This window comes from Sminthopsis crassicaudata, chromosome 1 (genome assembly GCF_048593235.1).
Source record: "Sminthopsis crassicaudata isolate SCR6 chromosome 1, ASM4859323v1, whole genome shotgun sequence".
NCBI lineage: Eukaryota > Metazoa > Chordata > Mammalia > Dasyuromorphia > Dasyuridae > Sminthopsis > Sminthopsis crassicaudata.
The window spans coordinates 479,566,432-479,592,775 of record NC_133617.1 but is presented as its reverse complement, the minus strand read 5'-3'; the positions used below and the strand labels follow the sequence as shown (position 1 = coordinate 479,592,775).

The 26,344-nt window shown below is 38.7% G+C and overlaps 1 protein-coding gene across 9 annotated transcripts in view; it reads right to left on the bottom strand.

Annotated features, from left to right (window-relative positions):
- ELFN1 (extracellular leucine rich repeat and fibronectin type III domain containing 1) overlaps positions 1-26,344 on the bottom strand; it is a 190,660-nt gene that overhangs the window by 25,142 nt on the left and 139,174 nt on the right. Inside the window, exon 4 of one of the 9 annotated variants that reach the window (XM_074281147.1) lies at positions 6,222-6,343. The exons of 7 other annotated variants lie outside the window; for them this stretch is intronic. The gene's annotated coding sequence lies outside the window, so the exon portion shown is untranslated. Of the gene's footprint in view, positions 1-342; positions 4,647-6,221; positions 6,344-26,344 lie in introns of those variants that run through there. One more of the 9 variants, XM_074281150.1, reaches the window with a different exon arrangement.

Genomic DNA, 26,344 nt, shown 5'->3' with positions numbered 1-26,344 from the left:
GAAACTTAAGTAAACAGGGCTAAGTGACTTGTCCACAGTCACACAGTAACCTGAGTGAAATGTCTGAGGTCAGGTTTTCCTGACTCCAGGTCTGGTGCCCTATCCACTGTGCCACTTAACTGACCTAATTAATATTAATGATATATTATATTACATATTATATTAATTGCACTCCTGATATCAACCTTTTGAGAGGAGCAATGTTGAATGGTGAGAAGAATTTTGGACTGGGAGGTCAAAAATCCTGGGTTTGAATAAAGTTCCTTTACCAATCTGGCCCTTATTTAATAAATATTTTAATAGTATTTTTTAATATACATGCAAAGGTAGTTCAACATTTACCTTTGCAAAACCTTGTGTTCCAAATTTTTCTCTCTCTCCTCTTCTTCCTCCTCTCCAAGACAGCAAGCAATCCAATATAGATTAAACATGTGAAATCCTTCTAAACATATTTCCACATTTGTCATGATGGCACAAGAAAAATCAGATCAAAAGAGGAAAAAAATACGAGAAAGAAAAAACAAACAAACAAGCAAACAAACAATAACAACAAAAATGTGAAAATACTATGTTTTGCTCCACATTCAGTCTCCATAGTTCTCTCATCCCAAGCCTACTGGAATCATCTGGGTCTTATTTTGAAAGGTGGCTCGGTCACACTGACACTGTATCCTGCTTAGGGGATTCTAAGTTTTGTCAGACACACTTAACTAGGTGACTCAAGGAAATCACTTAAATTTTCTTTACCTCAGGTAGTCCCTTCAAATGTAAAACGAGAGAGCTACACTCACTGGTCTCTAAACCTCTAAATCCTTTGACTAATCATTTATGTCTACATACCACTTACTCCACTCTAATATATTATTATTACAGGCAGTATCTCATATGAGCTTCACAACAGCTCTGTTGAATAGGTCAATCAAGTCATTCAGACTAAGATCAAATGTTTCCATTTCACAGAAGAAGAAAAGGTTTTACAGTATTAAAGTGACGATGCTATAAGGCAGGAACCAAAGAAGTGGAAGTCAGGAAACTCAAGTTCAAATCCTGCCATTATGACTTACTTCTCTGAGCGTAGACAAGTTCATCTACTTCTCTGGGGCTCAGTTTCCTTATTTGTAATATAAAGACGTTGGATTCAATCACCTCTAAATGTTATGAGCTCTGGCTTTGACCATAGCTATTTGGTTTGTCAATGTAGGAAAAGAGTAAGACCCTAAGTATCCAGAATCTAGTCCAGCATGATTTCCACTGCCCAGTAGGAAAACTGTGATACATTTCAGTTTATTTTTATAAGCTTTGAAAAGCAGAATAACATGAAATCAACACCCAGCTAGAAAGCCAGTCTCATAATCAGGAAGTGCTCCCTCAAACCCACAGTGGGCAAGTCACTTGGATCAGGAAGACCTGGGTTCAAATCTTAGAAACTGTTTCTAAGACAGAAATTACAGGCAGAAACAGATCTGCACTGGTCGAGAGAGTTCTCCTGAAATTCTCATAGCAATGAAATCACAGATTCTTTTCTTTTCCCCTCCCCCAAATTTTCTTGCTCCTTTTTGTCTTTATAACAGAATAATTATATTCTCCACCCCCCATATAATTCAAAGCATCCAACACAGAGGTTGACTGGGTCTGACAATATGTACAATATTCTATCCAATTGTCCCTAACTGTTATAGTGAGAGGAGGGAAGTTAGGTTTCTTTTTAATCTATTTTTTTCAAAGGCCATAATTGAGTTTTAAACTTGTAATAATTTTACAATGATACATCCTTTTTTTTTTAAAGAGCTAGAGCTTAAAAAGGCAAGCCTCCTGAAAACCGTAATGGCTGATATTTGTGTTAAGGTATTTGATGTGTATTATCTCATTTGATTCTTACAGCAATCCTGTGAAGTAGAAGGTTACTATTTTAATTTTCTAGATAGTGAAGCTGAGGCTTAGACAGGCGATCGGCCCATGGTCAACCAGCTAGCTAGATGCTTAAGGGGAGATTCTGACCCTATTCTTGCTGATTCCATGTCCTGCATTCCACCCATTATACCACACAACCTTATCCTGGGTTTTATCATTTAAGAGAAGGGCAGCTTAGGGCATGCTAAGCAAAGACATCAGAATAAAAATAACTGAGAAGCAAAGGCAATTAAAAAAAAACCAATTCATTTGCAGCTCTTTGCTGATGGTCCTGGTTGGTCACTTTTGATCAGCACTTTTCTGGAGACCAGAATGTAACCTCTACTAATCTATTTTATTTCATCTCTTAATACCCAAAGCCTATACTTTTCTCCCCAAAGTGGTTTTATTTCCCTTTCACCTCATAGTATCAAAAGCAGAAAAGCATTTGCAGTTCAACCCATTCAAATTGACATATTAGGAAATTGAGGTCTGGAAAGGGGAAATTACTTTGGTCAAGGTCACACAGGTCCTAGGGGTTCCCAAACCCAATTCTAGGCATAAATGAACTGATCCAGAAGTCCTTCCAAGTTTGGAGAAGCCCAGAAGATAAGAGATCAATAGAAGAGGCTCAATAATAACCTCATCTCTTCTTCCTCTGCTTCCCCTCACCTCAGGCCTGAGATTTAAGGAAACAGGGCTCCATAGGAGTGAATCTGCTATTTGTGGGGGAAAACCCCTCAAAGTCCAAATAAACAAGAAAGGAGCTAATCTTAATCTCTTGTTGAAGTTCAAATTAAAACAACTCTGAGGTACCACCTTATACCTATCAGATTGACAAATAGATGACAAAAAAGGAAAATGCTGGCTGTTGGAGGGGATGTGGGACAACTGGGACAATGAGGCACTACTGATGGAGTTGTGTACTGATCCAATCATTCTGGAGAGCAATTTGAAATTATGTCCAAAGGGCAACCTTGAATGCTCATGTTTGAAGACTGACTAAACCTAAGCCATGGTATATGACTGAAATGGAATATTATTGTGATATAAGAAATGACAAGCAGGATGATTTCAGAAAAACCTGGAAAGATTTACAAGAACTGATGCATGGTGAAGTGAACAGAACAAGAAGAACATTATGCACAATAATAGCAACATTGTTTGATAAAGAACTATGAATGAATAATAAAATAAATAAAAAATAAAATTTACAACCACCCAAAAAAAAACAAAGAAACTATGAATGACTTAGCTATCTTAGGCATGATGATATCAAAAGACTAGTAATGAAGCATACATTCCATCTCCAGAAAATGAACTGGTATTGTTTGAATATAGACTAAAGCATAATATTTTTTCACTTTTTATCTTTCATTTTTTCTTTTACTTAAATATTCTTGCACAAAATGACTAAAATGGAAATTTTTTTGCATAACTATATATGTATAATCTATTTCTGATTGCTCACCATTTCAGGGAGGGAGGGATAGAATCAAACTCAAAACTTTAAACAAAAATGTTAATAAAAAAATAAACTCTTGTCCACCTCCCCCCTGGAGGAGTTGAGTTTATTGTTAATAATCTGCTGCTAAAAGGGTAACATCTGCTTTGGACAAACAGTAATGAGATTGAAACCCCAGGTGGAGGGAGACTCTGCAGTAATAAATGACTCGCTGGATGTCTAAATAGTTTTAATTTTTTTGTTGGCAGAAACGGCGTGCTCCCACCTCGGGCGGCCCTTTGCTGGCTCTCTTTGTTTAATGACCGCTATTCATTTCCAGACCGGCAGATGGACTTGGGGCCAGCATAAGGAAGAGGCAATGAGCACCCAATGAAGATGCTGGGGAGGTGGGGGAGGACCCAGGAAGTAGACATAATAAGGTGAGGTTGCTGGTCTCTAGGGAGTCCCTAGGCGAGTGATGGACTGTCCCAGGGTTTCCAGAACCCAGGAAAGAGGTACTGCCCAAGCTAGGACCCACAGAAGCACTGGGATCCAATGTGGGGATAATGACCACTAAGAAGGGGTGAAAGATGGTTTGGGGAAGGGGGAGGCCTCTATAAGAATCCAGTATGTTCAGCTTATGTCTGTGGCACTCCCCTATTGACTCCCTATTGTCTCTAAGTTATAAAATATATCTTGGTTGGGTCTTAAAAGGCCTTCATAGGCTAGATCCTTTTTACAGATCCCAAAAATATCGGTACATTAAAACTACACAAAGACCTTTGGGACATCTGTACATTGCTTTCCCTCTCAAGGTTGTCAAACTTAAGGAACTATCTAAAGAGTTTTTGTTTATATGGGTTATATTTAGAGATATTTACCATATTAGAAATAAAAACTAATTTTGAATTTGTAGACCTTCAGAGACCCCCAGGATTCTCTGGATGGACTACATTTTAATAAACATTTCTCTACATTCAGTCAAACTGCCCATTGTTCTATTTTTCAGAAACACAGTACTTTATCACCTATCATCAACCATGGAAGGGGAAGCCAGCTAGTGCAAAAATAATGGTATCAAAATAACACCTTTGTAATAACAACAAATATGTATCCTTTGATATCAAAGGAAGCTGGTTCAAAACCAGCTTTGCCATTTAATACTTGTTTGATCTTGAAAAAAAAATCTCTAAGTCTTAGTTTCTTCATCTAAAAGATAAAAATATTTCATTTTTTTCCTTAGAGAAGAGGAAAGGTACCTCTCCTTCTGGTTGGAAGGATGAATTATAGGCAAATAGGGGTGAGGGACTGAATATTGTATTGTACACTATCAGATATAATCACTTAGGAGAATTGTTTTGCTTTGTTATAAAGGAAAACACTTTTGGGGGGAAAACATGAATGTGATTGTAATGTCAAAACAAAAGGCTTCAATAAAACTTTAAAAAAAAAAGGAGGGAATGAGGATTTTGGATTAGATTCCAACTTAGGTTCAGCTTTAGAGTTATGTACCCATGAGATGTGAGTTGGGGTAGGAGAGGAGTATACAAATAGTATACTTAGGAAGTCATTCTCCTTATTGAAGTTACTCAGTGCATTTCTGCAGTAGACTCAGGGAGCTCAACAGAATTAAGGCTCTCATAGTGGAGAAATAGACATATCTGCAGTGAAGGGACGGACTTGTCTTCAGTTCCATATATTCCCTACCCACCAATGATCTGTATCCTTCTATGCATATATATTCATTTGGTTTAACTTTTCTTGTGGATGGAGAAGAATATATCATTTAATACCCCTAGAAAACAAACCTGCGTCCAGGAACCTGGAATTCCTTCCTCTTCCTGCCAGAGACTCCATACCCAGCCCAAGTATAGTCATATCTCCCATTTCTTTATCTGTAAGGGAGGCAACATGCCAGTGCCCTCCCTTCTTCAGGCAAGAAATTTTAAGAACATGATCTATAGTCAGAGGTCTTGGTATCTAAGGCAGATTTTATTACTATTTATGTGATCTTGTAGAAATCTCTTTGCCTCTCACACTTTTCAGGTCCTCCTACATAAGAAGATATAGGAAGGGGTTGGACAGAGCATCTCTTAAAAGCCCTTTCAGTTTTAGATTCTCCCCTGCCAACCAGGGAGGGGGAAGGTGCCTCTGCAGCTCATCAGCTCCTCTCCACTACCTCAACTTGGATACAATATTTGGCTCATCCCAATGAGGGAGAATGGGCTTTTGGGGGAGGAGGAGAGAAGGCAGGAAATAACTAGAAAGTTGAGAGTCTAGGGTGATACAGATAATAATCTCTTCTAATCTCTTGCTCAAAATAACCCAAAGTCAAGTAAAGAAGGGATTACAGGGCCTAAAGTACTGTTATCAGAGGCTGCTTCAGACTTGGGCTATTGGGGAGGGGGGAAACATGAGAGCTCCTCAAGAATGCCTTGTCTCTAAGACTACCGTACATCCCTTCTTTCTTTCTTTTCCTCCCCTGCCCCTTCCTATTCTTCTTCTTGGATGAGACAGTGGCTAGCTCTCTTAGAGACCCCTTCTTTTCTCCCTGTACCAATGTGGGAACAAGTATTATGAGATTGTCTGGCACACAATCAGAGGATGGCACAATCTGGACAACAACATATTCAAGGTCTGATTTCATCAGCGTATGCTGATGTGGAGATTCAAATGTGCTTGCCCATAAATGTAGGTGGGTCTCAGCATATGTGTACATGCTCATTCATATATGCAAGTCTGCATGTGTAAGCATACAAAATAGCAAGAGTGCAAATGTTTGTGAATACAGGTCCATAATTATATGTTTGTAGATGTGAAGGATCCCATTTCCTCCTAACTTACTTGTTTGTTCTTCATTCTGCTCCCCTCTCCCCACTCTTCTTACCTTTCCCTTGTGGCGATCTAGGAATATATGCTTATGATGTCTGCAATCTTGTGCCAGGTAGGCCCACTAATCTGGCTCCTTCAGTAGGATAGGCAGGGAGAAAGGGGGGCGACTCTAGGAACCTGGGGATGAGAAGACAGGAGCAGGGACAAGAATGGGAGCAGGCTCATTCACTTTAATGGATTGGCCCCTGATTCTACTGCTGAGGAAGACCTTGCCAGTTTAATAAGCTCTGGCTCATGGGTTCTATCAAAGACCTGGCAGCTTCCCCATCCCCTAGATGAAGCCACTAAAGAGGATTCCAACTTTTCACCTTTGTTTTCCATCTATTTCCAATAACCTAAGGTGACTTGGTAATTGCCTTGAGAAGAAGGGTCCAAGAAACCACAGCAGGAGGAAAGGAAGAGGACATATTCCCCATTCTCCAGTGGGCCACCTTGCCCTCCCAAGAGCTGGGATCCAGAAGGGAAGGGGCTGCTCTCTAGTTTATCCTGGAGGCAGACATTCTTCACTGGCTATTCATCCAGCACTCACTGTAAGAGGCCTAGAATGGCAGTTTCAGTCTTGTATATGGTTGAACCTGCTGAGAATCTGGGCATGTGGCCATAGTAATCACGAGTGCTGTCCTGATTCTGACACCCTAATGTCGACCTGTCTAGGAGGAGAACAGTATGTGCTTATGGTGAAAGGAAACAGTACACATGCCCCTCATCCAGGTGAGTCCTTCTCCTCCTCGAACCATAACATGTTTGTGCTAGAAGGGACTCAGAGAGGAAAAATAATTGGCTCCAAGGTCACAGAGAGTTAGTAGCAGAACCAGGACTATAACTTAGATCTCTTGACTCATAGGCTGGTGATAATTCCATTCTTGCCCTTAATATTTCTGGACCTGTATAGGCTAACTTCAAAGATGGTATGAGTGAAAACACTGCAGCTACTTGGAATGAATGAGTTTTGGACTCCAGCTTCTTTGCTTCCAAGTCTATTAGAATTGGTTTCATCAATTGCCACAATAAAAGTTTTCAAAGCTCAGCTCAAACAGTATATCCTAAAGGAACCTTTCTGTGATCATTCCAGCTGGAGCTCATGTCTTCCTCCTCTGAGCTCTCTGAGCACTATCTGGCGGATGGTGAGGAGAGAAAAGTAGTGGTGGTAGTACAATAGAAACAGAACAGGTTCTATAGCCAATGATCATGGATTCATATATCATTTCTTTTCTTTTCTTTTTTTTTGAGGCTGGGGTTAAGTGACTTGCCCAGGGTCACACAGCTAGGAAGTGTTAAGTGTCTGAGACCAGATTTGAATTCTGGTACTCCTAAGTTCAAGGCTCTATCCACTGCACCACCTAGCTGCCCCTCATATCTCATTTCTGATGCTTTCTACCCCTGTTGACCTTGTCACTGAGACTCCCCATTTTTCTGATTTGTGAAATGAGAGATTGGACTAAATCAGAGATTTTTAACCTAATTAGAACTGAGTAACTCCAGAAGGGATTATATCACATGGATTTGATTTTGATGAGTAGAGAATTACATCTTTACTTCAATATAGTTTCCATTGTAATCTACATATTTTATTTTGTGCTTTTAAAAATACTATTTCTAGAGGAAGTCTGTATTTTTATGACCCACACAACTACTAAAGGGGTCTGTGACACAAAAGAGTTAAAGCCTTGGATTGGATAATCCCTGATATCCTTTCTAGCTCAAGTTCTCTAAACATATGAAACAATGAATGACTGAGTGGAGTTCACTGGATGGTGCTGAATGGACAGCTCCCCTACTCAGTAGGTATTCCTAAACCTCCTCACCTATACAGTGGGGGGGAATCATACTTCTACTACTTAAAGTATAGGGTTGCTGTGAGAAAAATGCTTCCTAAAACCTAAAATATTACACAAATGTCAGTTATTATTATTGTCCTCCAAGATGCTTCAGTTTTAGGATGTCCCAAACATAATGTCCTACATGGAAGTAGCATGTGCCAGTTTGTTCTGGGGTCTTACTTTAGTCACTCTTTGTATAAACATCTCATCACCTCAGTAGCTGGAGCTACAGAAGGACCAAGACTCTATCTTACCTAAACTTTGTATCTTCTTCATTGCCAGTGCTCTGCATACAGCAGAAAATACTTGATTTGTTGAATGTTAAATGCTTAATAAATAGCTCTTTTATTAATGAAAATATTTTTTCTCCTATGCCCAAAAGGCTATCAAACTATGTATTCACACAGTTCTGATTCAGCACTGTCTCTACTGGACCTGCATCTCAAAGAGATCACTAAAAAGGGAAAAGAACATGTGCAAAAATATTTGTAGCTGGTCTTTTTTCAGTGGCAAGTAACTGGAAACTGAGTAGATGCCAGTTAGAGAAGGCTGAATAAATTATGATATATGAATGCTATGGAATATTATTGTTCTATAAGAAATTATCAGCAGAATGATTTCGGAAAAGCCTGGAGACTTATATGAACTGATGCTAAGCGAGGAGAGTAGAACCAAGAGAAAATTGTACATAGCAACAACAAGATTATGTGATGATCAATTCTGATGGATGTGACTTTTTTCAACAATGAGGTTATTCAGGGCAATTCCAATAGACTTGTAATGGAGAAAGCCATCTGCCTCCAGAAAGAGGACTATGGACACGTGAGTATGGATCACAACATAGTATTTTCACCTTTTTGCTGTTTGCTTCTTTTGGTTTTATTTTTTTTTCTTTTTTGATCTGAATTTCCTAGTTCAGCATGATAAATGTGGAAATATGTATAGAAGAATTACATGTTTACCATATATTAGATTACTGGCTAAGGGATAGGGAGGATGAGGAGGGGGAAGGGAGAGAGAAAAAATTTGGAAGACAAGGTTTGGTAAGGATGAATGTTGAAAACTATCTTTACACATAATATTGAAAATAAAAAGCTATTTAAAAATTTAAAAGATCAATCCTTTTTATATTTTTCATATTTATTCCCACCGCTATTTCTTGGCCTGTACTGGTCCTTTTGCATAAGATGCCCTCCCTACCCTCAATCCCAACTTCTTAATCTTGCACATTCTTCAAGATCAACATCCAGCCCTATATCTTTCAGGAAGTTTTCTTTATTGTCTTTAGAATACTATATGTTGAATTTCTATAGCTTTGAACAATTGTAACATTCAAATCATCACATTATACTACTGCTTAGTATTTTAATTTAATGTTTTATATCTGTTCATTTTCCCTCTCCAGTTGGATTGTGGTTCTTCAGAGCAATATGAAGGAGAGGACATATTATACTATCTCTGTAATCTCTAAAGTGTACTTCCTTCCTGAACTTGTATTAGTGGGGGACTATGGGTATGTAAAGTTGCTTATATGGTTAGGCTTGCTTGATGAATTTGTTTTCTCTTAATTTTTTTAAACAAGGACTGACTCTGTGGAGAAAACAGGGGAGGTGCATAATTTAAAATAAGGCTAATATAAAAAGAAAATATGCCATAAATTTCTTCTTACAATCCCTGACATGTGAAGCACAGAATTTGGCACATAGTAGATGTTCAGTACTTGATAAATTAAGAGGGTAGATCAGTAGGTTTTCCCAAGTGAAATGTATTAAATCTGAAAGTTTTATGTCATTTCTTAGATTCTATATTCACTTTCATTTAATCCTAGAATGTTAGACCTTGAAGGGACTTCAAAAATTATTTAGCCTAGGGGAAGCATGAGTTAAGAATGATTTTTACAATTTTAAAATATAATCAAAATTTATTTAAACATGCAAAAATCATTCTTAGCTCATGGGCTGAGGCTGATTTGACTCTTGGAACATAGTTTGCCCTATAGCCCTATGGGCCATAGTTTGATCTAGTCCAATCCCTTTCTTTACAGGTAAAGAAATTAAAGTTCAGAGAAGGTCACAGGATCATAGGTTTTGTATGGGAAGGGACCTTAGAGATTATATAATGCAATTCTATCAGATGTTCACTTAACATTGAGGCCTTGAGATGTTAAGTGGTCCAATATCATATGAATAAGAAATAGGAAATCCAGTATGTGAATATAGTTTCTTTGATTTCAAATCCAGAATTCTTAGAGTCAGAAGTTGGCCCAAGATCACATGACTACTTAGTGTCAGTTTTCTGTTCATCTTTTAAAAATATTTTTTAACATCTAAACTCTAGCTCCAGTCCTTTCTTCTCTATAATCATCACTCTAGGTTAGCTCCTATCATTTTTCACTTGAATTATTATAATTGTCTCTTAATGGGTCTCTAGGTTCCAGTCTCTTTCCTCTAATCCACTCTCCAAATAGCTATCAAAATAATCCTCAGTTTACTCAAACTGTAAGATAAGTGGATTGGATTTGATGGAATATAAAGTCTGTTTTGGATAGTCAGGTGCCGCAGTGGATGGAGTCAGGAAGACCTAAGTTCAAATCCAGTCACAGACACTTATTAGCTGTGTGACTCTGGACAAATCACTTAACCCTGTTTGCTTCAGTTTCCTCTTCTGTGAAATGAACTGAAAAAGGAAATAACAATCACTCCAGTATCTTTGCCAAGAAAACCCCAAACTGGGCCATGAACAATCAGACATGACTGAAAATGAACAACAAAAGTTCCCTTCCAACTATGATTCTATGAAAAGAAGCTTTTTTGCAAATTAATAATCCACTGTACCTCCACAAATCATCTTTTGAATAAATACATTTTCATAGATTTAATTTTCTTAGAGAAGGCTATGCCTTTAATGGTAGGTAGATGCCAAAATGGTCTGCCTGTTGTTGGGAAGATCCTGGCTAGGAGGAGGGATTGGGGGGATGATAGAAACTGCAAAAGTGTACTAAGAGGAAGAAGGGAATCAGGATTTCTGCCCCCAGAAAGGCAGCTGTATACTGTTATTGTTATCAATATTTTATGTTTTAGGGAATGGATATTGGGATTTCATTGACATAGGGAGCTCTTGGATAAGGTACCTACTCTACAGTTTCTAGTTTTAGAGTTGCTAGATCACACAGGTAACATATATCAGAGATGGGACTTGAATCTAGGTCTTTTGGACTTCAAGGCTAACTGCCTATCATTGTCATGTGGCTTTTCATTGTGATTATAAAGAACAACATTTTTATCTGCTAAACATGCTTTAGCATGTTTCATGTGGTAAAGGGATTATTGTGGCTTCTTTAAATCAAAGTCCTAGAATGAAAACTCTGTCAGGTACTATCTCACTGGAAAGGTTTTGAATAATGAATCAAAGTTGCCCCAGAACTGCCCCAGATAGTTGAAGTTTATCTTATATAAGATCATAGATCTAACACCCTCCTTTGACAGATGAGGAAACTGAGACTCACTGGGGTGGTTGCCCAAGCTGACATGGTTAGTAAGTGTAAAAACTTATATTTGAACCAATGTCCTCTAATTTCAAATCCAATTCTCTTTCCACAATTCCAAAGTGCCTCAACATCCATTTATTTAGTGTTCCTTTTGTACAAGGCATTTGCTAGAAATACAAAATACAAAACCAAAAATAATATCTGGCCTCAGTGAGCATATCTTCTGGGGAGGTGGTAGTAGCTGGGTGGCAGTAGTGAATTATTTTTTTTGCAAGAATTCTAAAAAGTTTGCCTATCTAATCATAAAGGGGCTGTAATCTATATCAGTAATAATAAGACTCACATTGATAATAAAAAAATGGATCTTGGAAGTATTAGAGTCATAATAACATCTTACATTTACCCAATACTTTTAACTTTTCAACATGTTCCTATGACTGTGATATCATTTGATATTGTACAGACCCTTAAGAGAAATACACAGCCACTAGAGATTCTTCAGCCCAACAAGCTGCACAGGGGAAAAATATCAAATAAATGGATGGAGAATGCCAGCTGCACAGAGTCTGATATTACACTTGGTTGGGCAGCCCATTGGGCTGGTCCATCAGTTCTTATATCTTAGACAGACACTATAAATGTGTAAGGAGTGGGTTCCAGAACTGAATGGGAGGAAAAGGATGAATTTCATTTGTGAAGTTATGCTGGGTTTTCAACCATACTGATCTCTCTGAAACAAAAGCTCATGCCTTTTAAAAAACAATCACCAATATTTTTCCAGCAACATTTTATGATTATGAATCATGGAATACCACATCCACAGAGGAATAAAAGCAAATCACTCAAAGAGTAATGGAGAGATGCATGCTGAGAATAAATAGCTTGCAAGGTATTAATGCAACAATGATGAACTGCACATAAGAAATGGTGTAAAAATATATGCATGCGTGTGTGTGTGTGTGTGTGTGTGTGTGTGTGTGTGTGTGTGTGTGTGTAGGGGAAGGAAGGGCAGGACAGGTAGCTGTGTATTAAGAGTGAGAAATCATAGATGGAAAGATTGACCTTGTGCTATAGGGGAACCCAGACAATGTTTTCTGGGACTTTAAAAAAAAAAATTCATGTAATATTAAAAGATCTAAAGTAGGGGCTCTTAAGCTGGGGGCTATGAATTTAAATATACATCTATATCTAGATAGATGGATATAAATATAGACAGAGACAACTATATTTCACTGCAATTGGTTTCCCTTACAACCTATGTATTTTATTTTATGCATTTGAAAACATTATTCTGAGAAGAGGTTTGTCCCTAAGCTTTACCAAAAGACCGCCAAAAGATTAACTCTTGACATAGAGGAAAACTACCAAGGGGCTGGCTAAAGCATGGATCCCCTCAGAAGGATTTGTTGGAGGAAATGGACAAGAGGCATGCAAGAAGAGAAGTCTTGATAGTTTTAGGGTTGCATCACTGCAAGAGGTACACAAATCAATGTGTTCAAAGATTGGCTATCTTGTGTATTTATATACCCAGCACCATCTCAATGTCTGCCACCTGGTAGGTTTCTTGGTGACTGATTTTTTCATTGAGGAAATCACTGATTCATTAAAATATTGAAATAAGATTTAATTTGATTCTCACACCGGCACCACAGTGTAGGCTGAGTAGGCACATGATCTCATTTTTTAGATGAGGAAGCTGAGGCTCCAAAGAAGTGACCTGAACAAAGTCTTAAAGTATTTTGTACCAGAACCCAGGATATTTCAAACCCTATTCTGAGGACGATTCTGATCTCCTTTTCATGCCTTCTAGAGTCTTTTCAGACCCAGTTCTTCTCATATTTCCTACTCCAGGCTCTCCTTTTATTTCCTCTCGTAGCATTCTTCTCTGGCTTTTAATTACTTCAATTGGTTAAATAAGGGGATTGGACTTTATGACTTCTAAGGTCTTTTACAATTCTGGAAATTTGGCAATACCATGACCTCCAGGATCCCGGCAGGCTGATTGCTTTTTGAACAGCTGTCATTCATGTTCCCTCAATTTTGCCTCCCCTCCCCAAAGCCTGGATCACTGAGCCTTCCCCAGGACAATGAAGGCATCAGTGTTTGTGTCCTGAAACTGGCTTCATTCTGTCACATTAACTTTCCAGCTTGCGTCGCTCTTAATGAAATAAAGAAATATGACGGTTCCAGACTTTTAAACTTCTTATGACCTAATTTGCATAATAGGCATTGCTGCTCTGAGGTGGAGGAGGATCTGTCTAAAAATATTGTTTCTCTCCTCAATCACTCAGCCCTAACGGGAGCTACCGATTGGCCCTGAGGCCAGGGGCCGGGCTGGGGTTTTTGCTGATGGAATGAACTTTACCAAGCATCATCACACAGCCAGAGGGAGAGAATTAGGCTGCAAGCCAATATTATTTGGATGGGGGAATTGGTTAAAAGTTATAGATCAATAACTTTTTTTTCTGTTTCAATGTTTTGCCAATAGATCATGTTTACTGCTAATGTTTCTGTGTTTTCTCCAGGGGCCTCCTTACACCCCTGTGGTGAATTCAGCAGTGGATCCTGAAATGGAGACATACTAGAAAGGGCCAGGAAGCATTAAAAACAAGTGGCAAGTGCAGCAAGGGAAGACAGAAAAAAGACCCACTGATTCTCAACAGCATCCCTCTGCAACAGAGCAGCAGAGAACAAAGCAGACAAATGGGAGTTAAATCTTGCGTTGGAGAACCTGTTTTGTTAGGTACTCATTGAGAACTTTGGAGGTATCATTTGTCAAAAGAGTATAAAAACGTGAAAGGACTATAAAATTCAGAGTTTGAAGAACAAGATTTGAATCTTGGCTACTGGCTATGAGACCTTAAATAAAATAATTGACCTTTCTGAGGTTCTTTCCTCATTTAGCTGGACTAAATTATTTCTAGGGTTCGTTCCAACTCAAAATCTTTGCTTATCACATTTCTATGTGATGGTCTTATGAGGGTGAAATGTAGTGTAAGAAGCAGTATATAAGCATCAAGTGAAATGCTACCCTCCCCATAAAGCCTTCCAGAAGCCTCCAAATCAGAAATCAGCTCTCAATTCTTAAAGTTCTCTCTACTTCTCTAAAGTATTTATCACATACTAGAGAGACAGCATGGTATTGTGAGGAGAATGCTTGAGCTGACATGAGGAGATTTTTGTTTAAATCTTGATCTTCTTTGAGAAGGAGGGACAAACAGCAATCATTAATACTTAAAAGTAGTATGGCCACCTGCAAGTTAACCTCGATGGGAACAGTATTGGATTTAGAATAAGAGTCTCTCTTCAAACCCTGCCCATTTATTAGCTATATAATGTTAGGTAAGTCACCTAACCTTTTTGGATATGAGTTTCTTCATCTGGAAAATGGAGCCAATATGAACTGATATTTAAAAAAACACTTTGAGAATCTTAAAGCTCTATCAATAATTATGATTATTGTTTCTATAAGTCATGTTGGAAATTTATGATTAGAAAAGGAAGTGTGACCCAGAGAGAGATGTTCACAAGAGAGGAACAATGCCAGAGGTAAAAGATCATAGCAAAACACGTTTAACCTATATTGGATTGCTTGCTATCTTGGGGAGGGGTAGAGAGGGAGAAAAATTTGGAACATAAAAGTTTTTTTGTTTTTGCAAATATGTGTGCTGAAAACTATCTTTGCATGCATTTGGAAAAATAAAAACTATTTTAAAAGAGATCAAGCAAGATAAGCAGAAAGAAGCCACTGGAATATTGGGTAGATATTCTGTAGAGTGAAAACAAGATCAAGAACTATAGGAAAGGAAAGATGAAAGTAGGGTGAACATTTATTATCAATGACATCATATTATCTAAGTAAATATCTCCATACAAAACTATAAACTCCTTGAGGGGATTATGGGACTATTTTTTTGTGTGTCCCCAGGGCCTAACTCAGAATCATTATATGTACTAGATGGTTAATAAATGCTTAAGTAGAATCAGTAAGTGCTTTCTGAATGAACTGTTCCCAGATTTTGATTCTTGGATTCAAGACTTATTTGGATTTAGGCCAAATATAAAATGTAGCCTGAATACTGCATCAATAGCCCTTCCTAGCCCTCTGCCCTTCTTCTGGGCCTTAATAGGATGGTATTCTCCAGACAATTAGCACTGTTCTCAAAAGATGCAGGGGATGGAAGCATTTTGTGGCATGGTAGATAGAGTGCTGAGCCTGGAGTCAGGAAGTTCTGAGTTCAAACCCAGTCTGACAATCACTTAACTTAGAAATTGATAGCATCTCCCTCACAGAGGAGTTGTGAAGACAAAAATGACCTATTTTGTAAAAGCACATAGTAGCTTCTATATAAATGTTTATTCTTTCCCCTTTCCTTTCCCTGGACCAGAGTTGGAGTCTTGAATCTCAGCTCCAACACCTTGACTAAAAACAAGTCACTTAATCTATTTTTAGCCTCTTTTCCCTTACCTGGAAAGTGGGTATAATACTACTGATATTATCTACTTATGGGTTCATGAGGAACATTCTTTTAAAAACTGATAGCATTGTTATTATAGTAATCAGCATGGGCTGATATCAGCCAGACAACTGGGACTAACAGAGAAGCTCCATCAGCTATTCTTTTCTCTTTGCCAAGTTCCAAGCCCCCAGAAACACTTCATCTCCCAGAGGGACTCTCTCTAAGGATGATGAGCAATCTTTAAAATGTTTGATCCCATATCCCCTGGGTTGGGAACTGAGACTCAGGGGAGATTGTCCCCCAGGCTCTGGGCACTACTCTCAGCTGAAAGGAAGAAAGAGGTGGGAGGGGCTCAAAGCTGTGAGCTCCCTGCTGTCGGCTCCCAAAGCAATCCATCACCCCCCTCCCTTAGCTGCCTCTCCCTCTTCATATTTATCCATAAAACCTTGGCTTGATGCTCCCCGCAAGCCAGGGGGGTTGGCACACTGGGCAGTGCTGACTCGGCAGAAAGGGCCTAGAAGGGCTGCCTGGGTCCTTCTCTGTGATCCAGGAGCCAGGGGGCTGGGGAGGGCCAGGAATACTGACCTCGGCTGGCTCTGACCTTACCTTCTGGGATTGGCAGGAAAACAGGAGGGGCTAGGAGGTGGCCAGATGGAGAAGGGGTAGAGGAAAAACTGGGCAGATGGAGGATCCCCAGGGAGGGGGGAATGACCTCACGGGGAGGACATGTTTCCACTGCCACCTCCCCCCCATCAATCCCAAGTGATTAGAGGTTCCCCTACCTCTCTGTCAGGGTCATGAGAGAAAGGGGAAGGACTCGTGGTGTGCTACCACAGCTACCCAGAGGGGGACTGTGTATAGTGAAAATGAAATGGCAATTAGTCATGGATCCCAACTCTGTGGGTCTGGCTGTTTGATCTTCCTCACAACCATTTTATGGAGGAAGAAAACTAAAATTCTGTCCCAAATCACTAGATTCCAAGTCCTCTTCTCTACTCCTGATATAACTAGTTTTTCCAAATTTCCTTACCCCGACACCCCCTGCTCATGCCCACTTCCTAACCAGATTCTGGGAAGGATATCCAGAGAGTGGTCCTCAGGGGTTCCAGGGTGTGGGAAGAAGGCCCTGTGATGCTGTAAATCAATGGGGCAGAGATGAACTTCAGCTGACTTCAGGATACCAATCTTGCCCCTTCCTCTCTTGTCTTTTCCTTCACAACAAATCACTGGGTGAATGACCTAGGATCTATTCTTTCCATTGTGGCAACACAGAAAGGGCACCCTGGACGAGCACACTTGGGTTTTAGAACCAGCTCCTCCACCAACCTGGTATTGGAAGAATGGGGAAGCTACAGTTCAGAAATTATCTTCTGAGGGTTGATGCTGGGTCCGCTACGGTTTCTAAAATCTCCTTATTTTATTGGTGGATATTTATTGGGAGACTGAATTTTATTTATCAAAGAAGATAAGAAATCTTTCAGACCTAGGGCCAAAGCTCCCTCCATCCATAGAGCTCTGGGGCCCAGCTTTGCTGTTAATTATGGAACAAAATATTTAATAGCCTGTTCTACTTCCATGGGGCATCTTTTTTAAATTAAAAAATATGATCTATGTTTTCTGTTACAGAGAGAAATCATTCTGCAATGGCTTCTGGCCCAGGCATTGGCAGGGGGATGTGGCAGAGCCAGAGAAGAGTATAACTTTGGATAGCTGGGGAAGTGGTTGTGGTGGTGCTGGTGGACAGAATCAGAGAGGATTTGGGAAAGCTTTGAGCTCATCTCATCCATCCCCCGTGCCTAGTCCGGAGGGAGTACTTTAAACATACCGGACCTTGAGGAGGGGGAGGGGACTAAAAGATTCCCAGGGCTCTATCCTGTTATAAAATTAAGGGATTAAGTCTAGAAACCAATGGACAGCAGCTACGCTGATGTTGATGTGATTGATATTAGAGAAATGCAGAATGAAGGAGATGTTGTAAGAGATGAATAGTATGTAAGTTTGTTTTGCTTAACTTTCTTTGATAAAAGAAAAGGTTCTTTTGAGAGGAAGAGCACTGGGAAATGGCAAATAAATTTAAAAGGCAGAAATAGACAACATGGGGGGGGAAGGAAAACATTTTAATAAATGATTGGGTTGGATTAAATGTTTTCCCAAGTCTCTTTCTTCTCTAAGATTATAATGGACTAATCTGGTATTTTATGATTCTGATGATTGGAAAAGTCCTTTGCTTGGGGTATCCTGAGTCCCTTCTGCTTTACTCCAAAAAAGTGCCATTCTTTGACCTTAAAGGGTAATAATAAACATAGTAGCAGATACACACATGGTAGCCACCCTTTAGGTGTGCAAAGTTTTTTTGACATGACCTCACTGGAGGCCTTGAAATGACTCCATAAGTTTGGTACCAAAAGCAGTATTATATATTATATATAGTATTATATATATATATATATATATATATATATATATATATATATATATTATATATTCATAGTTGAGGACATTGGGGGTCCAGAGAAATCAGTCAACTTACTCAAAAAAAAATACAGCTGGGAAGTGACAGAATTTGAACCTAGGTCTCCAGGTCCAATTCTTTTTCCATTATACCTAGTCAGGCTTGTTGAATCAAGGTCACTGCAGACCAGTAAAGGACAAGGCAAAACTCTGAAGCCAGAGACATTTCTTCAGCTCCCTCCTTTCCTTGTCCATCCCCCTGGCTCGCAATATTGGCTCAAGGTCCTCTAGGCATTAAACAGCAAAAAGTCCGGGACAGGAACTAATAACAAGGCATGGGAAAGAAGAGAGGTAGAAAGAGTTATGAGTTTGGGAAGTGTATTCTTTCCCCCAAATCCCTTTTTGTTTGTCTTTTCTGTTGGGGAAGCTCCCACTTTGTTACAGTTTAATGGAAGTAGCCTTAGCTCCTTCAGAAAACCAAATTGAATTTTGGCTTGGTTCTGGTACCTTTGTTACCTGGGCAGGTCACAACTTTTTGAGGTCTCAGTTTCTCTATAAATATATAGATTTATGTTGTTTAAATCACAGTAGATAATATTCTAGGATAACTCCTACTTCTACTTGTGCATGAGTTTAGGAAAGGGGTTCTTAAAATAGAGTCTGTGACTTTTTCTTTTAAAAAAAATATGTTAACTATTTCAATATAATTGGCTTTCTTTATAATTTTATATATATTTATTTTGTGCATTTCTAAATATTTTCCCTATATTCTAGGAGTGAAGCTGACCCATTCCTAGACTGTAATTAATCTATACCTGGGGGACTGAGCTCTGAATCTTGGCTGCCATTATAGTCTCTGTCAGCTGGGGTGAACAGGGCTTTTACTTGGTGAAACTGGATGCCTAGCCCTCCTGCACCTGGACTCTTCATCCAATGCTCTCTAACTGCCCATTTTTGGATTTAGGGTGATCATTACATACAAGCCAGGGGTCCTTTGAAAGCTAAGAGTGTGTCATTTCCTTCTTTGTCTACTCAATGCTTTTTGCCCTGGCCTGCATGGGATTAAACACCCATGATGTTGATGATTTAAGGTCAGGTTTGAATGGGTTGCATTGGGGGCTCTGGCCTCCAAGCCCCAATGATGAGTAATGGTCCTAACCTTTGCACAAGGTCTCTGAATCCCGGACATACACTCAGTCCAGATTTATCACGCTGACATTTACAAAGATATTTTGGCTGTGAGCTTTTTTGGAAGAGGACTCTGCTTTCTCCTGTGTTTGCCGAGCACCTGGGGCTTGAAGGAGAGAAAAGGCAATGTGTTTGGGGGGTTAATGAATGAATCTGGAGGGCAATTGAAAAGGGTGTTTCATAGTATACTGGTAAGTCAGAAAACCTGGATTCTGAAACTGGCTCTCCCACTAAACCTGCTGTGTGATGTTAGATAAATCACTTTATTCTTCTGGGATTCAATTTCATCATCTGTTCCATGATGGAAGTTTCCCTAGATGGTCTGTAAGGATATTTCTTGCTCTAACATTTTAGGATTCTACAAGAACAGAGTTTCAAAGAACTTACACCATATAAAAATAACAGAGAGATAGGGACTGTGATATTGAAAGGGTCCTTTAAAGAAATAAAACTCCTTTACCAATATAGACCTGCCCTAATTTTGTAACTTATTAAGTTGTCTAGAACCAAACTTCTTAAACTGTGGGTCATGACCCCATAAGGGATTTCATAACTGGATATGGGGGGGTTATGAAATTATAACTTGTTATCAGTAAATGTTTGATTTATGTACACACATTTTATATACCTATATATCTAAAGTCTTGTAAAAATTTCATGGGCGAAAATAGGTTACAAGTGAAAAAAGTTAAAAAAAAAAAACAACAACCCACCAAAACCCTTGGTCTAAAGCACTGAAAAACAATATGGATTGTACTGGCTAATACAATTAACATGTGTCTCAGATGGAACTTGAACTCAGGTCTTTCTGTCTTTGAAACTAGCTCTCAATTCACTATGCCTTGCTATCTCTCATAAGAATGACAAATATCATTATTATATTAGATGCTGTGCCATAGCTGCGCTGAATTATACTAATAGGAATAATTTTCTTGCTAAGATCACTTATCAGAAATTAGCCTTCAAATTTAGATTCATAAACGAATTAACAGAGCATTTTAAGCACACACCTAAGGCTAGTTTAGAAATTAGTCATAAGAGATGTACTGGGATAGAACCATAATAACTGACCAAATCTTGGCCAACATACCAGTCATTTGCTAAAAACCAATACTAAAGTAGTAAAAACATCCCCCAAACCTACGCATATAAACCCACACAGACATATGTGTGTCAGCAGGTGCTAAACTTGGGAAGAAGGGGGAACACATATGTGTGTTATCATCTTAGCTACTGGTTTTATCAAAACCCAACAAATGAGAGAGAGCTTGGAAAACTGATTTGGGTAACAATTACAAAGTGGGATTTTATATCACCAATAGATAGATTCTCCTCATACCTCCGTGAGGGTAGCATGGTACAGCGGGAAAGTACTAAACTTGGAATCAAGAGAACCTGTTATTGAATTCTATCTTTGCCAATCATGTACTACCATATCATCGGAAACAATCCACACATATTTATTAAATACTTATTATGTGTCAGGCATTGGTTTAGATATTAATGGCATAATGACATGGTATAAAACAAAGCTCTTCCTGGCCTAACAAAGCAAAGATTTATCAGATGAAGCAATAGGTAATAGAGAGGAGGAGGAGGAAGAGGGGAAAAAAGAGAGGGGGGAAGAAAGAGATGGGGGAAAGAAAGAATGGAGAGAGAGAGATAGAAAAGTGAGGGATGAGGAGAAGAGAGAGAAAATTGGGAGACATTAGCAACTTGGCTCTCAGAAAAGTCCTCATATTGGATTTTGAGTTTTGAAGGGAACTGAAGTCTACAAGAGGTCAAAGTGAGGAGAACATACAGGTACAACTTATGAAAAGTCATGGAAATGGAAGATGGAATATTGTATAGGATGATTTAACTAGAACACAGAATTTAAGAAAGAAAATGTTGTACAAGTCTTCAAAAGTATAGTGGATTCAGGCTGTGAAGGGTACCACATGTTAAAGGAAAGTTTGTATATTATTTTAAAGATGATGGAGAACTATTGGGACTCTTTGAGCATGGGAGTGATGTAGTTAGACTTTCTGTGCTCTACTATGAATATTACTTTGGCAGCTTGTGGAAGATGGATTGAAGAGCGAAGAAAGTGGAGTTGGGAAAACCAGTTAGGAGACTCACAATAACCCAAGTGAGAGGAAATGAGTAAGAGAGTATTGTTACATGATGGGAGAGAGTGGGATGGATGTTTGGGATGATCCTAAGGAAGTAGAATCAATAAGACTTGGCAACTGATTGGATTTTGATTATGAAGGAAAGTGAAGATGACTCTGAGGACATTGAGTCCAATAGTCTCATTTTATAGATGACTAAACTAAGGGACATAAAAATTAAGTAACTTATCTAAGGAACTAATTAGTAAATATCTGAGGAAGATTATGAACCCAAGTCCAAAAACTCCTGATCCACCACTTTATCCATTAAGCTGCCTAGATTTTGGTTACACTATCAGGAGATTTCTAGTCCATTAAAAGATTTCTTAATAGGTCCTAAATAGTAATGAGTTTCTCTGGGATGTGAAGGTGAAATAATAATATCAATAAGGATACTATAACTTTATAAGACATTTTTTCCCCTAGGACTCATAGAATTCAGAAGTTCTTCGTTTGTGTGAATCATTGTTTCTTCCTCTATCCTCATCTACCACCAAGAAAATTAGGTTTATCCTGGCCATTTAAGAGGAGTGAAAACATCTTGCAAAAGTCTACTGCTCACAGTCAATGCTGCACCCAAGTGCAGAATCCAGATCTCCAGTCCTGAGCTCTTTTTGCTGAGACAGTCATTCCCGACTTGTTGGGAAGCATCACGCGTGATAGTGATTTGTTTCCCTTTATGATGACAACCTTTACCCCTTAAAGAGCTATACAAGTATGAGTTATTATAATAATAAAAATTACTATTATCTTTTGTTTTTGGTGATGGTGTTTTTGTTATTATTATTCTTGCCCTCCATAGAAATACTGGTCAGGAGCTAGATTACCTTATTAGATGTGTTCAAGCTGTGTATAGATGTTTGTAGTGAATTGCTTCATAAAACAAAAGATGCCTTTGTAAATCCCAAGTTAACCTTTAAGTGAATCCAGATTTTCAACATATTGAGTCTTCTTTAAGTGGGTTGGGACTGCAACACACAGTTGGCAATAAAGAATCACTGAAGAAGAAAGATTACAGCAAATTGGACAGTATTTTCTTTGGTGAATTCTAGAATAGCCTCTGTCATGAGCAGAGATATCAGAGATGGAGATGAGGATTGGAAGGGTAGACAAAGTCTCTGGCCTTGGTCCTCTGGAGAACATGGCTGCCATAAGCTTCCAGATAGAATTCAATTATAATGGATTTAACTCTGGTTGGGCTTACCCTTAAACTGGAGACCCAAATATCCTTGGTTTCCTACCTCAAACTAATTCTATCCTCTTTTCCCCATATCTGGAACTCTCTTCCTCCTTAGATCCTTCTCTTAGCTTTCTTCCCATTTTAGCTTAAGTCCCACTTTCTGATGCTATTCCCAATCTTCTTTCATGTTATTGCCTTTTTCTGAGAGTATCTTCAAGTTATCCTGTTGATATCTTGCTTATACACAATTGTTTTCTGCTGTCTCCCCCATTAGATTGGGAACTTCTTGAGATTAGGGTCTGTCTTTTGCCTTTCTCTGTATTCCCATCACTTAGCACAGGGCCTGTGCAGAGAGATGCTTAATAAATACTAGTTATCACACACACACTGCCCTATTCAGTCTTGTTCTGATACCTATTTTTCAAATACCAGTTAACTATTGGGACAGCTAGGTGGGAGTACTAGGTCTGAAGTTGAAAAGATTTATCTTCCTGAGTTCAAATCTGGCCTCAAACACTTAACTGTGTGACAAGTCATTTCACCTTATTTGCCTCCATTTCCTCATTTGTAAAATGAGTTGGAGAAGGAAATGGCAAAGAACTCCAATATCTTTACCAAGAAAACCCCAAATGAGATCGTGAAGAGTCAGACACAACTGAAAACTACTGAACAACAGCACAAAATCCACGTCCTGCTGTTCTTTCCCCACTACACCACATTTCTTATATAGAAGAGTCATCCTTGGGAGCTCTATATGCAATGGAGGAGTTAAGACATACACTCACAATTGCCATGAAATGAGGGATCTACCAAATGTGCCATTATAAGCAATCAATGCTGTAGGAACTCAGAAGGGAGAGAGGAGTCAGTATGAACAGGGGTGCTCAGAGAAGGCTTGTGCAAGATGTGGCATTGGGGTTGGTCTTAAGAGATGAATAGGAGTTGGATTAAAAAGGGAAGGTACTCTGAAAACAGGTAATGGTGTAGGCAAAGACAGTGTTTAGGAGTTCATAGATTTAAAGCTGTGAATGATCTTTAAGACTATTGAATCCAACTCCTTCATTTTACAGATGACAAAACTGAGGCAAAGAGAAGAAAAGCGATTCATTCATAGTCACATAGGTAGTAAGGAACTAGAGTGAAATTTGAACCCAAGTCTTCAAGACTTTAAGCCAAGTATTCTACACCATACTGCTTCCCATACTTGAGCATGGGAATATACAAAACATGTCTGTGGGATATAACTGACATAGCTTTGGTTGAGGTCATGAGTACTCTGTAGGGAATAGTAAAAAATGCAGTTGGAAAGGTGGGCTGAGGCCAAATTGTATGAGCTTTTGAATGTCAGGCTTTTCTGCATCTTACAGTCTCAGCAGCTGTGCCTGCCCTTCCCTACCCCCCTCCCAACTCTATAAATTCTCTTCATCTTTCAGAGTACATAAAAAAATCAATCTAATTACACAGCAAACATTAATTATAGCTGAAAGATCATTGAATGGGATTGATCTGGAAGAGAGTGCTACTCCCTAGTTAGTCACTGAGACTGGTTGAATACCATGGGGCCAGGGAGGGAAAAACAGCAGGGAAGGAAGGAAAGAGCTTTCTCAATTTGAATTGAAGGCCCAGGCACCTTAGCCTAGGAGCTGTGGGTGACTGCCTGAAGAGTATAGGAGGCAGGCCAAGAGGCAGATGGGGGTGAGGTGGAATGGGGTGGGAGGGAAGACGAATGGCAGTGGGTGGAAGCAGAGGCTGCTTTTTTGTCCTAAACCTAACTGATTTTTTCTGGAGTCAGAACCATTTTGTTGACATAAAGCCTGTCCTTGGCAATACTAGGAAATCAGTGAAGAGTGTCTTTGATTGCACTGGTTCCTCCAATTTTAGAGGTCTTATCCCTTGCCTTGAAGCCCCTAATTCCTTAATGTTCCCTTAAAGAATGACTAGAGACCCTTCTAATCAAACCTGGTTTTGTCCATGGCCAAGATTTTGTCTTCTGGATCCGTCATCTTATACCATTTAAATTTGGGAATCTTAACTCTGTGTGTGTGTGTGTGTGTGTGTGTGTGTGTGTGTGTGTGTGTGTGTGTGTGTGTGTAAAGGACCCCTTTGACAGACTGGTGCAGCCTATGAATCCTTTTGCAAAATGATTTTTCTAAAAGTCACAACTGACCATCCCAAATGTTCATAGAGACAATTTGTGTCTGACCAGTGGCAGAGCATTTCAAGCTCATATTGGTCTGATTGGCAATCATTAGACACACTAATTTGACTCTAACAGAGTGATATCATTTTGGCTCTCTTTGAGAACAAAGGAAGACAACAAAAACAAAACCTTTTAAATAGAAGGGAAAGAGGCACATCTCAATTCCTCTTTGGGGCTCAGCTTGATCATATAATAATATAGTTTTCAATTTCAATTTGTTGTTTTTTCTCTACTTACATGTTGTCATTGTCTATAATATTTTCACTGTTTTATTTGCTTTTCTTTGTTTCAATTAATATTAGCCCATGATTTGGTTTTCTTTCTATCTATCTTTTTATGTGGTGTGATGATATTCCATCATATTAATGAGTTATGATTTATTTAGGTTTTCCTTACTCTATTCTACTTCCAATTCTTTAATACAGTGAAAAGTACTCCTATCAATACAAATATATATAGCCTACGATTCTAAAAATAAATTAATCACAGTTGAAGAGTTATAAAACTGTGTATACTCTTTGATCCAGCAATATGACTATTAGATCTGTTTCCCAACAAGACATGGAAAAAGAAAAAGAACCTATGTGTTCTAAAATATTTATAGCAGCTCTATTTGTGTTGGCAAAGAACTGGAAGTTGAGAGGGTGCCCATTAATTGGGGAATGGCTAAACAAGTTGTGGTATATAATTGTGATGTAATACTGCTGCGCTATAAGAAATGATGAGCAGGTTGATTTTAGAAAAACATGGAAAGGCTTGTATGAAATAATGAAGAGTAAAATGAGCAGAATCAAGAGAAAGTTGCATATAGTAACAGCAATATTATTCATAGAGTAACTGTGGATGGCTAAACTATTCTAAGTTATATGACTATTTAGACCAACTACAAAGGACCTATAAAGGAAGATGTTACCCACCTCCAGAGAAAGAACAGATATATGGAAGTATTTATTGTATCTATATCTCTATCTATAGCTTATAGATCTATAGATCTCTATCAAATGTTGCCCTTCTTTAGTGTGGGATTGGGAAGGAGAACACTCAGAACTCAAAATGTAACTTCCAAAAATTAAATTTTTTTAAAGTTGTAAAAGCAGGTGCAGTCTCTGTCCCTCTTATACATAAAAAGCTTTAAAAAGTCATAACTGAATGAAATGATAAATCTGAATTACAGGTAAA